The 13,143-nt window shown below is 44.6% G+C and overlaps 1 protein-coding gene across 2 annotated transcripts in view; it reads right to left on the bottom strand.

Annotated features, from left to right (window-relative positions):
* pisd (phosphatidylserine decarboxylase) overlaps window positions 1-13,143 on the bottom strand; it is a 108,685-nt gene that overhangs the window by 48,047 nt on the left and 47,495 nt on the right. The window contains exon 1 of one of the 2 annotated variants that reach the window (XM_078553845.1): window positions 11,834-11,871. The exons of the other annotated variant lie outside the window; for it this stretch is intronic. The gene's annotated coding sequence lies outside the window, so the exon portion shown is untranslated. Of the gene's footprint in view, window positions 1-11,833; window positions 11,872-13,143 lie in introns of those variants that run through there. 2 annotated transcript variants of the gene reach the window in all.

The following is a 13,143-nucleotide window of genomic DNA, read 5'->3' on the forward strand; positions in this document are numbered from 1 at the left end:
AAGATGTTCTGCCTATCACAGAAATGGGTAATGTGGTGTATGACTTTCAGTGTCAGTGTGATGCTAGGTACGTCCCAAAGACTGGCGGATCATATCAAATGGCATGTGCCTTCCAGTGTTCGCAACTGGCATGGTATAGACAGTACCCAACCAGCCTGTGCTTGCAAAACTCAAAGCACAGTGTACAGCATTAGATGTGATTCCGCAATTGGACAACATTTGCTAAATAATCCTCAGTGTGTTAATAATTATGCTGACAACCAATTTAAGATCGTCAGTCGGGCTTGCAGTGTGCCACTATTGCATGCACTGGAAGCGGAAGCTACATTTATTAATATACAGGGTCCTGTTCTTTACAGACAGAAAGAACATGTACACACATTGTGCCTGTTTCAGCTAAACAAAATAAGTGACAGCCATTCGCTGCTTCATTTCTAATGTCTTAACCAATCAGAGTCAAACTGCCTGGTTTAAATTTCAAACAATGCTCGGCAGTTAACTGTCAGTCACCACCTTCTGATGCATTTTTCATGGCAATGCCTAAACCAGAGTCCACATGCCAAACAATCAGCACTCTCTGCTCATACAGTATAAATGTTTCTTCCTTGACATTGCTTTCTTGAGAATTATCCTGGTAAGTGCAAGACAAAAAGCTTTAATTAAAAAAAAAATCTTTCTTTTCAGCAATATTCAAGTTCTGTACTACCAAAGGACTATAAATTAGGATATGTATAGCCAATGCAATTAGGGGAATTGGCATCTTTAAACACCTGGCCATAAAAGCAACACATGTCAAAAATAAATCTGCACTGTGTTAATAAATTGGTCTTTCATAGAAGTGTGGCAGTTTTCGGCTGGGGGATCTTTAAATGCCCAAGTGAGAACTTGCTCAAGTGCTCAACCAAATTTGAGATTCAACAATGAAGCAGCTAAGATCTGGCTGAAATTTTGTGGAATATGGATTCTATAGTAACCATTAGAATGGTCCAGTTTTCCCACTAGTATGAGAAGACTACCTCGAAGCAAACGGTCCCTATGAAATTAACCAACAACCCACTCCAACTGCTACTGGCTCCCTAGCATTGTGAGCATTGGTGATGTTCTGCTCAACTCTATGCTTCATTGCCCTTTGTGCGAAATCCAAGATTCATTGAAATAAATTACAATACATTAAATTAATTAGAATAGAATTTGTATTAAATTTACATAAACTGAGAAGCTTAAATTTACTTCAACTTTTGATTTAGGATAAATAACAGAACTTTAGTTTCCTGTAACCCTTCAAAATCTGAAAATAATGGTGTCACTGAACTGAGATGTATGAATTTCTTACTCAGTTTAATTCCATGCTACATATTTTTCTCATTAGAGCTGGATTTTTGTCCTTGGTCATTACATTAGTTCAGTGGCTGCCATACCTGCGTGAACCATGAAGGGAGCATTACTGCAGGTGAGTCCCAACTGCTAAGATTTCTACCAATATGACTAGTGAACCCAACTCACCCAGGAGAACCTGAAGTAATCAGCATTTCTACTCAATTGTCATAAAAACAAAAACATGGAATCAAGAAGAATTGACAGTAAATGGTGAGTACTCTGCTTCTAGAGATGGTAGTGAGCATTCCTAGAAACAGACGGTCCCTGATCAGTACCCAGATCAGTTCAATGACCCCTATCATTGCTTTCAATAGAGGTGCTTCAGGACCCACCTCGACACTGATATCAAGAGTGATCCTAAAGGAGACAGGAACCTTAACCCATGCGTTTCTATGGAGATAAGCATGCCCTAGACTTAGGATCTTTTCAGCTGGTAAAGAAAGAGCTTGTACCTGTACAGTCCCATTAATGATTTCAGAACATTCCTATGCACTTTACAGCCAATGAAGTACTTTTGAAGTGTAGTCACTGATGTAACATAGGAAAAGTGACAGCAAAACTGCATCAAACCAGTTCCCACAACCATCAATGAGATAATGGCTAGATAATCTCGTTTAGTGAGGTTGGCTGAGAGAGAGATTTTGGCCAGCACACCAAGGAATACCTGTGCTTTGTCAAGACAATGTCATAGGGTTCTTTTCTGACTACCTCATCCTCTTCTAAAAGACTGCATTTCCAGCAGTGCAGCACTTCCTCAGGACTGCACTGAAGCAACGTACTAAATTATACTCAATCTCTAGAGTGGGTCTCAAACAAACAACTTTCTGACCATAAGAATGCTACTAACAGAGCGACAGCTGACACCCAGACACAGAACTGGGCTGAACTCAAAATCAAAGGGTGAAAAGACAGCATGGTTTTTTTTATTCATTCATGGGATGTGGGCTTTGCTGGCTGGGCCAGCATTTATTGCCCATCCCTAGTTGCCCTTGAGAAGGTGCTGGTGAGTTGCCTTCTCGAACCACTGCAGTCCAAGTAGTGTAGGTACACCCATAGTGCTGTTGGGGAGGGAGTTCCAGGATTTTTACCCAGCGACAGTGAAGGAACAGCGATAGAGTTCCAAGTCAGGATGGCATGTGACTTGGACAGGAACTTGAGGTGGTGGTGTTCCCATGTCTGCTGCCCTTGTCCTTCTAGGTGGCAAAGGTCACGGGTTTGGAAGGTGCTGTAGGAGGAATATTGGTGAATTCCTGCAGTGCAGTAGCCCAAGAGATTCATGGGAATGATCTCCACTCTCCTTCCCAAATATTACTTCCATCCATTTTGTTAAAAAAAATTGCAATCTGATATATTATGACAAGCTATCAGCTACAATACCTGATCAGAACTCAGTGATTAGTACCATGTTCTAGAAACCTGGACCTTTGTGACAGGCTACAAGAAGTTCACTTAAACCACTTTTCTTTCTTATTCACAGCCATCACTATTATCAAAGTTTATTATTAGAACAAAAGAGTTTCAATCTGTTATGATTTTTCTTCAAAGGCTGTGCTATGGATAAACACTATTCACGCATTCCACACTTTACAGCAAGCATACATAAGGAGGCATGAATTAAAAGATCTATAGCTGAAGGGGTTTTTTAAAAAAAAGAACAGGCATACAGTATCTGAGGCAAATTCATTGCCTTTACATCAATTGACATTCCACACTTTCAGACTGTGTGGCTGGCTGCTTACTTCATGGGTACATTCCAACCCATCCACTGTCAATGGGCAGACACTGCTGCAACAATCTGTGCCCTTATCAGGATTTCTGCATATCGCAATGGTGGATGTGATGTTTACGCAGTATTCCCCTTGAATCATGAAAACATTCAAAGAATCACTTTTAGATTCTGTCCTTCCAAACCTGGGCTGTGTGTGGAGAAAGTGGAAGTGATGTTCTAACGGTCTTGTGACTAACCCTCCAAAATTCCACTTGAGCTCATCAAAATCTCTTTTGCCCGTATCATATCTCAAACCAACTCCTGTTCAGTCTGCACTTGCTGGCTGGCATTGGCTACCAACCTAACAATAAAATTCTCATCCCTGTTTTCAAATCCCTCCACATCTCTGTAAACCTTCTGCAGCCTGATAACCCTTCAAAATTTCTGCACTCTTTCAATTGTGGCCTTTTGCATGCCCCTGATTTCTTTTGCTTCACCATTGTCAGCCATATGTTCATCTGCCAAGGTCTTAACTTCTGGATAAAAGCAAAAAACTGCGGATGCTTGAAATCCAAAACAAAAACAAAAATACCTGGAAAAACTCAGCTGGTCTGACAGCATCTGCGGAGAGGAACACAGTTAAAGTTTCGAGTCCATATGACTCATATGACAGGTAGAGCTGGATAGAGGGCCAGTGATAGGAGGCGGAGATAACCAAAAGATGTCATAGACAAAAGGACAAAAAGGTGTTGAAGCTGGTGATATTATCTAAGGAATGTGATAATAAAGGTACAGATAGCCCTAGTGGGGGTGGGGTGGGGGGAAGGGATCGAAATAGGCCAAAAGGCAGAGATAAAACAATGGATGGAAATACATTAAAAAATAATGGAAATAGGTGGGAAAAGAAAAATCTATATAAATTATTGAAAAAAAGGGGGATCGGAAAGGGGGTGGGGATGGAGGAGAGTGTTCATGATCTAAAATTGTTGAACTCAATATTCAGTCCGGAAGGCTGTAAAGTGCCTAGTCGGAAGATGAGGTGCTGTTCCTCCAGTTTGAGTTGAACTTCACTGGAACAATGCAGCAGGCCAAGGGCGGACATGTGGGCATGAGAGCAGGGTGGAGTGTTGAAATGGCAAGCGACAGGGAGGTCTGGGTCATGCTTACGGACATACTGAAGGTGTTCCGCAAAGCGGTCACCCAGTCTGCGTTTGGTGTCTCCAATGTAGAGGAAACCGCATTGGGAGCAGCGAATGCAGTAGACTAAACTGAGGGAAGTGCAAGTGAAATGCTGCTTCACTTGAAAGGAGTGTTTGGGCCCTTGGACAGTGAGGAGGGGGGAAGTAAAGGGGCAGGTGTTGCACCTTCTGCAGTTGCATGGGAAGGTGCCGTGGGAGGGGGTTGAGGTGTAAGGGGTGATGGAGGAGTGGACCAAGGTGTCCCGGAGGGAACGATCCCTGCGGAATGCTGCCGGGGGGTGAAGGGAAGATGTGTTTGGTGGTGGCATCATGCTGGAGTTGGCAGAAATGGCGGAGGATGATCCTTTGAATGCGGAGGCTGGTGGGGTGATGTGAGGACAAGGGGGACCCTATCATGTTTCTGGGAGGGAGAAGGCGTGAGAGCGGATGCGCGGGAGATGGGCCGGACACAGTTGAGGGCCTTGTCAACCACCGTGGGTGGAAAACCTCGGTCAAGGAAGAAGGAAGACATGTCAGAGGAACTGTTTTTGAAAGTGGCATCATCAGAACAGATGCGACAGAGGCGAAGAAACTGAGAGAATGGGATGGACTCCTTACAGGAAGCGGGGTGTGAGGAGCTGTAGTCGAGGTAGCTGTGGGAGTCGGTAGGCTTGTAATGAATATTGGTGGACAGTCTATCATCAGAAATTGAGACAGAGAGGTCAAGGAAGGGAAGGGAAGTGTTAGAGGTGGACCATGTGAAAATGATGGAGGGGTGGAAATTGGAAGCAAAATTAATAAGTTTTTCCAGGACCAGACGAGAGCATGAAGCAGCACCAAAGCAATCATCAATGTACCGGAGGAAGAGTTGTGGGAGGGGGCCTGAGTAGGACTGGAACAAGAAATGTTCCACATACCCCATAAAGAGACAGGCATAACTTGGGCCCATGCAGGTACCCATAGCCACACCTTTTATTTGGAGGAAGTGAGAGGAGTTTAAGAAGAAATTGTTCAGTGTGAGAACAAGTTCAGCCAGACGGAGGAGAGTCGTGGTGGATGGGGACTGTTCGGGCCTCTGTTCGAGGAAGAAATGGAGAGCGATCGGACCATCCCGGTGGGGGATGGAGGTGTAGAGGGATTGGACGTCCATGGTGAAGAGGAGGCGGTTGGGGCCAGGGAACTGGAAATTGTTGATATGATGTAGGGTGTCAGAGGAATCACGGATGTAGGTGGGAAGGGACTGGACAAGGGGAGAGAGAATGGAGTCAAGATAGCAAGCAATGAGTTCCGTGGGGCAGGAACAGGCTGACACGATCGGTTTGCCGGGACAGTCCTGTTGTGGATTTTGGGTAGGAGGTAGAAGCGGCCGAGGTTGGGAGGCCATGAGGCTGGAAGCTGTGGAAAGAAGATCTCCAGAGGAGATGAGGTCGGTAACAGTCCTGGAAACAACGGCTTGATGTTCAGTGGTGGGGTCATGGTCCAGGGGGAGGTAGGAGGAAGTGTCTGTGAGTTGACGCTCAGCCTCTGCGAGGTAGAGGTCAGTGCGCCAGACAACAACAGCAACTTCTGGAATTCATTACCACCTATCTCTCTCCTCCTCTAAAATACTGCTTAAAGCCTACCTGGCTAATATCTCATGTGGCTTGATGATAAATTTAGTTTGATAACACCCGTGAAGCACATTGCGACATTTTACTACATTAAAGGCACTATATAAATGCAGGTTGTTGCTACAGCTTTGTATCTGGTTTTAGAGAGGTTTGCATTCATATAGCACGTTTCATGACCTCTGGATATCCGAAAGTGCTTTACAGCCCAGTAAAAATGAAAGTCACCATTTTAATGTAGGAAATATGGCAGCTAATTTGTGTACAGAAAGGTCCAACTAACAGCAATATGAAATAAAAACAAAAAATGGTGGAAAAACTCAGCTGGTCTGGCAGCATCTGTGGAGAAAGAAACAGAGTTAACGTTTCAAGTCCGTGTGACTCTTTAGAGCTTCACAGCAATGTTATATTGACCAGATCACCTACTTTGGTGCGGTTGGTTGAGGGATAAATATGCCAATATTTATCTGCCAATATATACAACATATATACAACAGTTGTATTGATTTAAGCTAGTGATTTTAAAAACTCCTCCAGACTGTGACTGAATTTAAAGGGAGCTTTACAAAACTATATCAAAAGAAAGCTGCTTCATCTTTGTCACGGTGTGCAGTCACTCTGCCCTTTCAGATCGTTAGAATTGAAGTCTCCCTGATAGCTTTATAACTCATAAGTGAAATGACACTGAGGCAATCTGTAGTGAACATAGTCCATGGCTAAAATTCACAACCTCACATGGACAACTGATATGATAAATAAGTTGTTAAAAGACCTACAGTGCCCAGATCCTGTCACAACTTCTATTAAATTATGCCAGACTTTTTGCCTCCATTATCTTGTTTGCTTGTTGATCACTGTGTGAAGGGCATCATCCTGGTATGAGTCCCAAATTTATATTTTGGCAGCTTGAACCTCTCACCTCTTATCCAAATGTCACTGTTTAGCTTGATGTCATATTCAGAATTTCTCTCTTCTGTCCACTATCGTATTTAAACACCTCCTTTCAGGCCGAATAACTCAAGATTCTTCAACCTTTACTCAAAGGGTACAAGTCACCTTGTGCTGTTGATACTGGGTTAGCAGTCCAGAGATCGTAAGCTCAAAGCCCACCATGACTAAATAAATATGGAAATTTGTGGGCAGGCACCAGGTAAAAATCTAGCAGGTTTATTAATGTCCATTCCTACCCCATCTGGCAGACACTGAGTCCAGTTCCACACTATGTGGCTGAGCCTTGAAATACAAAGAGCAATTACAGATGGACAATAAAAGTGTTGTTAAAATTCCTCACGTCTCAGTACCCTACTGTTTTGGCCACATGATTCAACCTTCAATGTGCATTGCTGTTTCTTCACAATAACTGGGTAGGCTAAGACTAGAATCAACTAAAATGCTACAAAATCCTATGGAAGACTTCATCTTCGTGGATGGGAATGGAAGCAGAGAGGAGTTTTTGAGTGCTTTTCTTATTAAAATGCTGAAGAGTCAAAAGCCATTGTGTAGGCTAAAGTTGAAAAGATGAGAAGCCAAGTTAAATGAAGCTATTAACAAAAAGCTAAAAGCTACTGCGGATGCTGGAAATCCAAAACAAAAACAGAATTACCTGGAAAAACTCAGCAGGTCTGGCAGCATCGGCGGAGAAAAAATCAGTTAACTTTTTTTTTGCAAAAATATACTTTATTCATAAAATATCTTCAATCACATTCCAAACCATTTCAAGAACACCATTACAAGGGTACAATCAGTTAACGTTTCGAGCCTTCATGGCCCTTCGGCAGAACTGAAGCATAGTTAGAAGGGAGAAATATAAACTGGTTTAAGGTGGGGGGAGAGACGTTGAGGGTGTGGTGGTTGTGGAGATGAGCAGATAATCAAAAGATGTCACAGACAAAAGGGTCAAAGAGGTGTTGAAGGTGGTGATATTTGTCTAAGAAAAGTGCTAATTAAGAATGGAAGACAGGATATTCAAAGTACAGCTCTAGTGGGGGTGGGGTGGAAAGACTAACAAGGTTTTAGTTTTAGATTTAAAAATAATGGAAATAGGTGGGGAAAGAAGAATCTATATAAATTATTGAAAAAAAAAGGTGGGGTGGGGGGGGGGAGAAACGGGGTGGGGATGGGGGGAGGGGGAGTTTAAGATCTAAAGTTGTTGAATTCAATATTCAGCCCGGAAGGCTGTAAAGTGCCTAGTCGGAAGATGAGGTGCTGTTCCTCCAGTTTGCGTTGGGCTTCACTGGAACAATGCAGCAAGCCAAGGACAGACATGTGGGCAAGAGAACAGGGTGGAGTGTTAAAATGGCAAGCGACAGGGAGGTTTGGGTCTTTCTTGCGGACAGACCGCAGGTGTTCCGCAAAACGGTCGCCCAGTTTGCGTTTGGTCTCTCCAATGTAGAGGAGACTGCATTGGGAGCAACGAATGCAGTAGACTAAGTTAGGGGAAATGCAAGTGAAATGCTGCTTCACTTGAAAGGAGTGTTTGGGCCCTTGGACGGTGAGGAGAGAGGAAGTGAAGGGGCAGGTGTTGCATCTTCTGCGTGGACATGGGGAGGTGCCATAAGTGGGGGTTGAGGAGTAGGGGGTGATGGAGGAGTGGACCAGGGTGTCCCGGAGGGAACGATCCCTACGGAATGCCGTCAGGGGGGGTGAAGGGAAGATGTGTTTGGTAGTGGCATCATGCTGGAGTTGGCGGAAATGGCGGAGGATGATCCTTTGAATGCGGAGGCTGGTGGGGTGATAAGTGAGGACAAGGGGGACCCTATCATGTTTCTGGGAGGGAGGAGAAGGCGTGAGGGAGGATGCGCGGGATATGGGCCGGACACGGTTGAGGGCCCTGTCAACGACCGTGGATGGAAAACCTCGGTTAAGGAAGGAGGAGGACATGTCAGAGGAGCTGTTTTTGAAGGTAGCGTCATCAGAACAGATGCGACGGAGGCAAAGGAACTGAGAGAATGGGATGGAGTCTTTACAAGAAGCAGGGTGTGAGGAGCTGTAGTCGAGGTAGCTGTGGGAGTCGGTAGGCTTGTAATGGATATTGGTGGACAGTCTATCATCAGAAATTGAGACAGAGAGGTCAAGGAAGGGAAAAGAAGTGTCAGAGATGGACCATGTGAAAATGATGGAGGGGTGGAGATTGGAAGCAAAATTAATAAATTTTTCCAGGTCCCGACGAGAGCATGAAGCAGCACCGAAGTAATCATCGATGTACCGGAGAAAGAGTTGTGGGAGGGGGCCGGAGTAGGACTGGAACAAGGAATGTTCCACATACCCCATAAAGAGACAGGCATAGCTGGGGCCCATGCGGGTACCCATAGCCACACCTTTTATTTGGAGGAAGTGAGAGGAGTTAAAGGAGAAATTGTTCAGTGTGAGAACAAGTTCAGCCAGACGGAGGAGAGTAGTGGTGGATGGGGATTGTTGGGGCCTCTGTTCAAGGAAGAAGCTAAGGGCCCTCAGACCATCCTGGTGGGGGGTGGAGGTGTAGAGGGATTGGACATCCATGGTGAAGAGGAAGCGGTTGGGGCCAGGGAACTGGAAATTGTTGATGTGACGTAAGGTGTCAGAGGAATCACGGATGTAGGTGGGAAGGGACTGGACAAGGGGAGAGAGAAGGGAGTCAAGATAACGAGAAATGAGTTCCGTGGGGCAGGAACAGGCTGACACGATCGGTCTGCCAGGACAGTTCTGTTTGTGGATTTTGGGTAGGAGGTAGAAGCGGGCCGTCCGAGGTTGGGTGACTATCAAGTTGGAAGCTGTGGGAGGAAGATCTCCAGAGGAGATGAGGTCAATGACAGTCCTGGAAACAATGGCTTGATGTTCTGTGGTGGGGTCATGGTCCAGGGAGAGGTAGGAGGAAATGTCTGCGAGTTGACGCTCAGCCTCCGCGAGGTAGAGGTCAATGCGCCAGACAACAACAGTACCACCCTTGTCAGCGGGTTTGATGACAATGTTGGGGTTGGACCTGAGAGAACGGAGTGCAGTGAGTTCAGAGAGAGACAGATTAGAATGGGTGAGAGGAGCAGAGAAATTGAGACGGCTAATGTCACGCCGACAGTTCAATAATTTATTTTTTTTTTCAATAATTTATATAGATTCTTCTTTCCCCACCTATTTCCATTATTTTTAAATCTAAAACTAAAACCTTGTTAGTCTTTCCACCCCACCCCCACTAGAGCTGTACTTTGAATATCCTGTCTTCCATTCTTAATTAGCACTTTTCTTAGACAAATATCACCACCTTCAACACCTCTTTGACCCTTTTGTCTGTGACATCTTTTGATTATCTGCTCATCTCCACAATCACCACACCCTCAACGTCTCTCCCCCCCACCACACCTTAAACCAGTTTATATTTCTCCCTTCTCCTAACTATGCTTCAGTTCTGCCGAAGGGCCATGAAGGCTCGAAACGTTAACTGATTTCTTCTCCGCCGATGCTGCCAGACCTGCTGAGTTTTTCCAGGTAATTCTGTTTTTGTTTTGTAAATGAAGCTATTGTTAGGTAACACTAAGTTTGAGAGTAAGGGAGCTTTATTCCAGATCTAATCAAGACTTGTAGATAGTAGCTGAAAACATTTCAATCTCCAGCATCAATGTTAACTGATGTAATAGAGGTTGTAAAGCTTAGGGAAAGGGTAGTAAAAGTGACACTGCACTCAGTTGATGATATACATGATCCCAAGACCGATTCTACAGTCACACAATTATTTTTTTCCTGACAGAATCCTCTCTCGATATTCAAGTATCAAAAACTGCTCTATACTCCAGTCTAGAATCATATTCCTGCAAAGGTCTCTGTTCTTCCAAGAGAAAACAAAAGCCAATGTTTTTATTGTAAAAGTTCTCCACTGTGGCTATGACATTAGAAAAGGTTGGCTTAGGGGTTGCAGTGTCCAGCCCAATTATATATTCTCCCTCTGAAACACACATCGAGAATATTCAGCACATATTATGCTGGGTTTTTTTGCGGAGGCACTACTTTGCTGTCCTTGAGGTATCAGAGAGGGAGATTGTTTAAGTCCCTGCACTGTCTGTGCGAGCAAAAAATAAATGCTTCGAAAAAAGAAACCTGAGATTAACAGTTGTTATATACTTACACAAAAAATGCACAAGGGGGAAGGGACAACATGGAATAATGCTCTGAGACATGGCACAGCAGCAGAGCGAAAGAGCCACAGGGTCAGCACTGCAAATGACAAGTGTAGGATCACAGAGGGTTGGTTATAGGACACTGGGCTAGGGAGAGGAAACAGCCTGCTGCTCTAACAGGAGTCACCAGAATCAGTAGGGTGGGGGCTGAATTGCCTCCCATCTTCATCCAAACCTTGCAAACGGCCAATCTGAGGTAGGGGGCAGGAGGCTACACACCAAAGGGGCAAGACAAGAGTATATTCAGACACCCATTTTAAATTATTGGTCTCTCAGTGTGTTAATTTCACATGCTATATCATTTAACAAATCGATTTCAATAGAGTGCACTCGATTACCTAGTAAGTCTCCAGTTTCTGATTAATCATTCACTCCACCCCAGTCTCAAACATAAACTATTAAACAGCCCCTTTGTTCAGTGCACACAACCACATACAATAGCTGCTCAAAGATGGGTAATCCAATCTGTCACCATTTTGAATTTAGCTTTTTTTTAAAATGAGCATTTAGATATACTCAAATCACATAGTTCAATCTTAATTTAATTTTCCTTTCACAAAAAGCTTGCGGCATTTCTGGTCTCATTTCCTCCAAGCAGAAAATTTGAGGAAAGGGGCGGAGGAAGCGTTTCTTGTTTTTTCTCTCTGCTTTCTCCGACGACACTAAATCCTTTATTTCCTACATCTTTAAAGCTAGTCAACGGGCTTTTTCTGACCACTAGCATTACCCCCCCACCCCCCACCACCACCCCCCACCACCACCCTCAAAAACCCCACCCACTATTTTACAAAGGGATCCCCGGCGCCGCTAGTAACTCACCCTCACTCCGCCGTGTCCCGCAAAGCCGGCTCTGCACTAGCACTAGAGGGAGATTGACCACAAGGAACAGCACTGAGCTGCTGAGAGCGCTCTCCTCCTACTTTGCTGCAGACAGCCCATTTCATCTCAGTTATCGCGGCTTTGCCCAGGAAATGCAAAGATAGCGAGCCCTTTTTCCCCCTCAAAGAAATACAGGACCCTGCGTGGTTAAATTCCATCCCAACCCCACTTTAACAGGCCAGTCGGTAAATGCCCATTATTGATACAATGGACACGTCCTGAACAGCACAAAGCCCACTGCCCTAAATTGATAGGGAGCCAACTGTCTTCTCCCACTCCCACCACCGCTGTTCAGTCCACAAGATAGCTACTCATCCTACACCCACTATACTGTACTTGGAAATCAAATTCAAGTTAACTCAACAGGTCCATTTTTTTTTTTCAGAACTGCTCTCCAAGTCCTGCTACAGCTCAGTTCCCCCTCTTGGCCATTCTTCGTGTGATGAACCCTGGCTGATTCACGCCAAATCCCAGGGCACTGAGACCTAACTGTGATATGACGCTTTAAGACACAGAAGGATCCCACCTTCCTGCACCAGGTCTGTAGCCCTGCAGGTCACAAAGCTCAGCACAAACCAATGGTCTTGCACAACTGTGTTCACCCAGTCTTCAATATTTCAGCAAATAAACATCTTGGTTTCACCTTTCCAACAGACATTCTTCTCAAGCAGTCCTTCTGGATCAAGGATGACTTGTTTCCACTCTGGTTTGATGGGTTATGAGATAGCTGATAAGTCTATTGCCCAACCTGCAGACTCTGCCGCACGTGGGGCAGGTGGTACTTGAAAGGTTGGACAGACGAGGTGCTTGGAGGTTTTTGCACTCCCTCTGACACCTTCATGTCTGTGTGCTCCCGAAGAACAGTAACTTCAGAAGGGAATTGGATATATATTTTAAAAGGGACAAATGGGTGGAGTGAAAGAAGAGGCCAGTGGGACTATTTCAAAGAGGTAGCACAGGCACAACATTTGGACAACATCTGCTAAATAATCCTCAGTGTACTAAGAATTATGTTGACAACCAATTTAAGATCGTCAGTCGGGCTTGCAATGTGGGACATTTGCATGTACTGGAAGCTACATAGATTAATGCACAGGGCCCTGTCCTTGGCAAACAGAAAGGACACGTACACATATTGCACCTGTTTCAACTAAACAAAATAAGTGACAGCCACTCGCTGATTCATTCCTCAGGGCAATGCCTTGACCAATCAGGGTCAAGTTGCCTGGTTTATATGGCCTCATTTTGCA

The sequence above is a fragment of the Cetorhinus maximus genome, chromosome 12 (genome assembly GCF_964194155.1).
Source record: "Cetorhinus maximus chromosome 12, sCetMax3.hap1.1, whole genome shotgun sequence".
NCBI classification, from domain to species: Eukaryota; Metazoa; Chordata; class Chondrichthyes; order Lamniformes; family Cetorhinidae; genus Cetorhinus; species Cetorhinus maximus.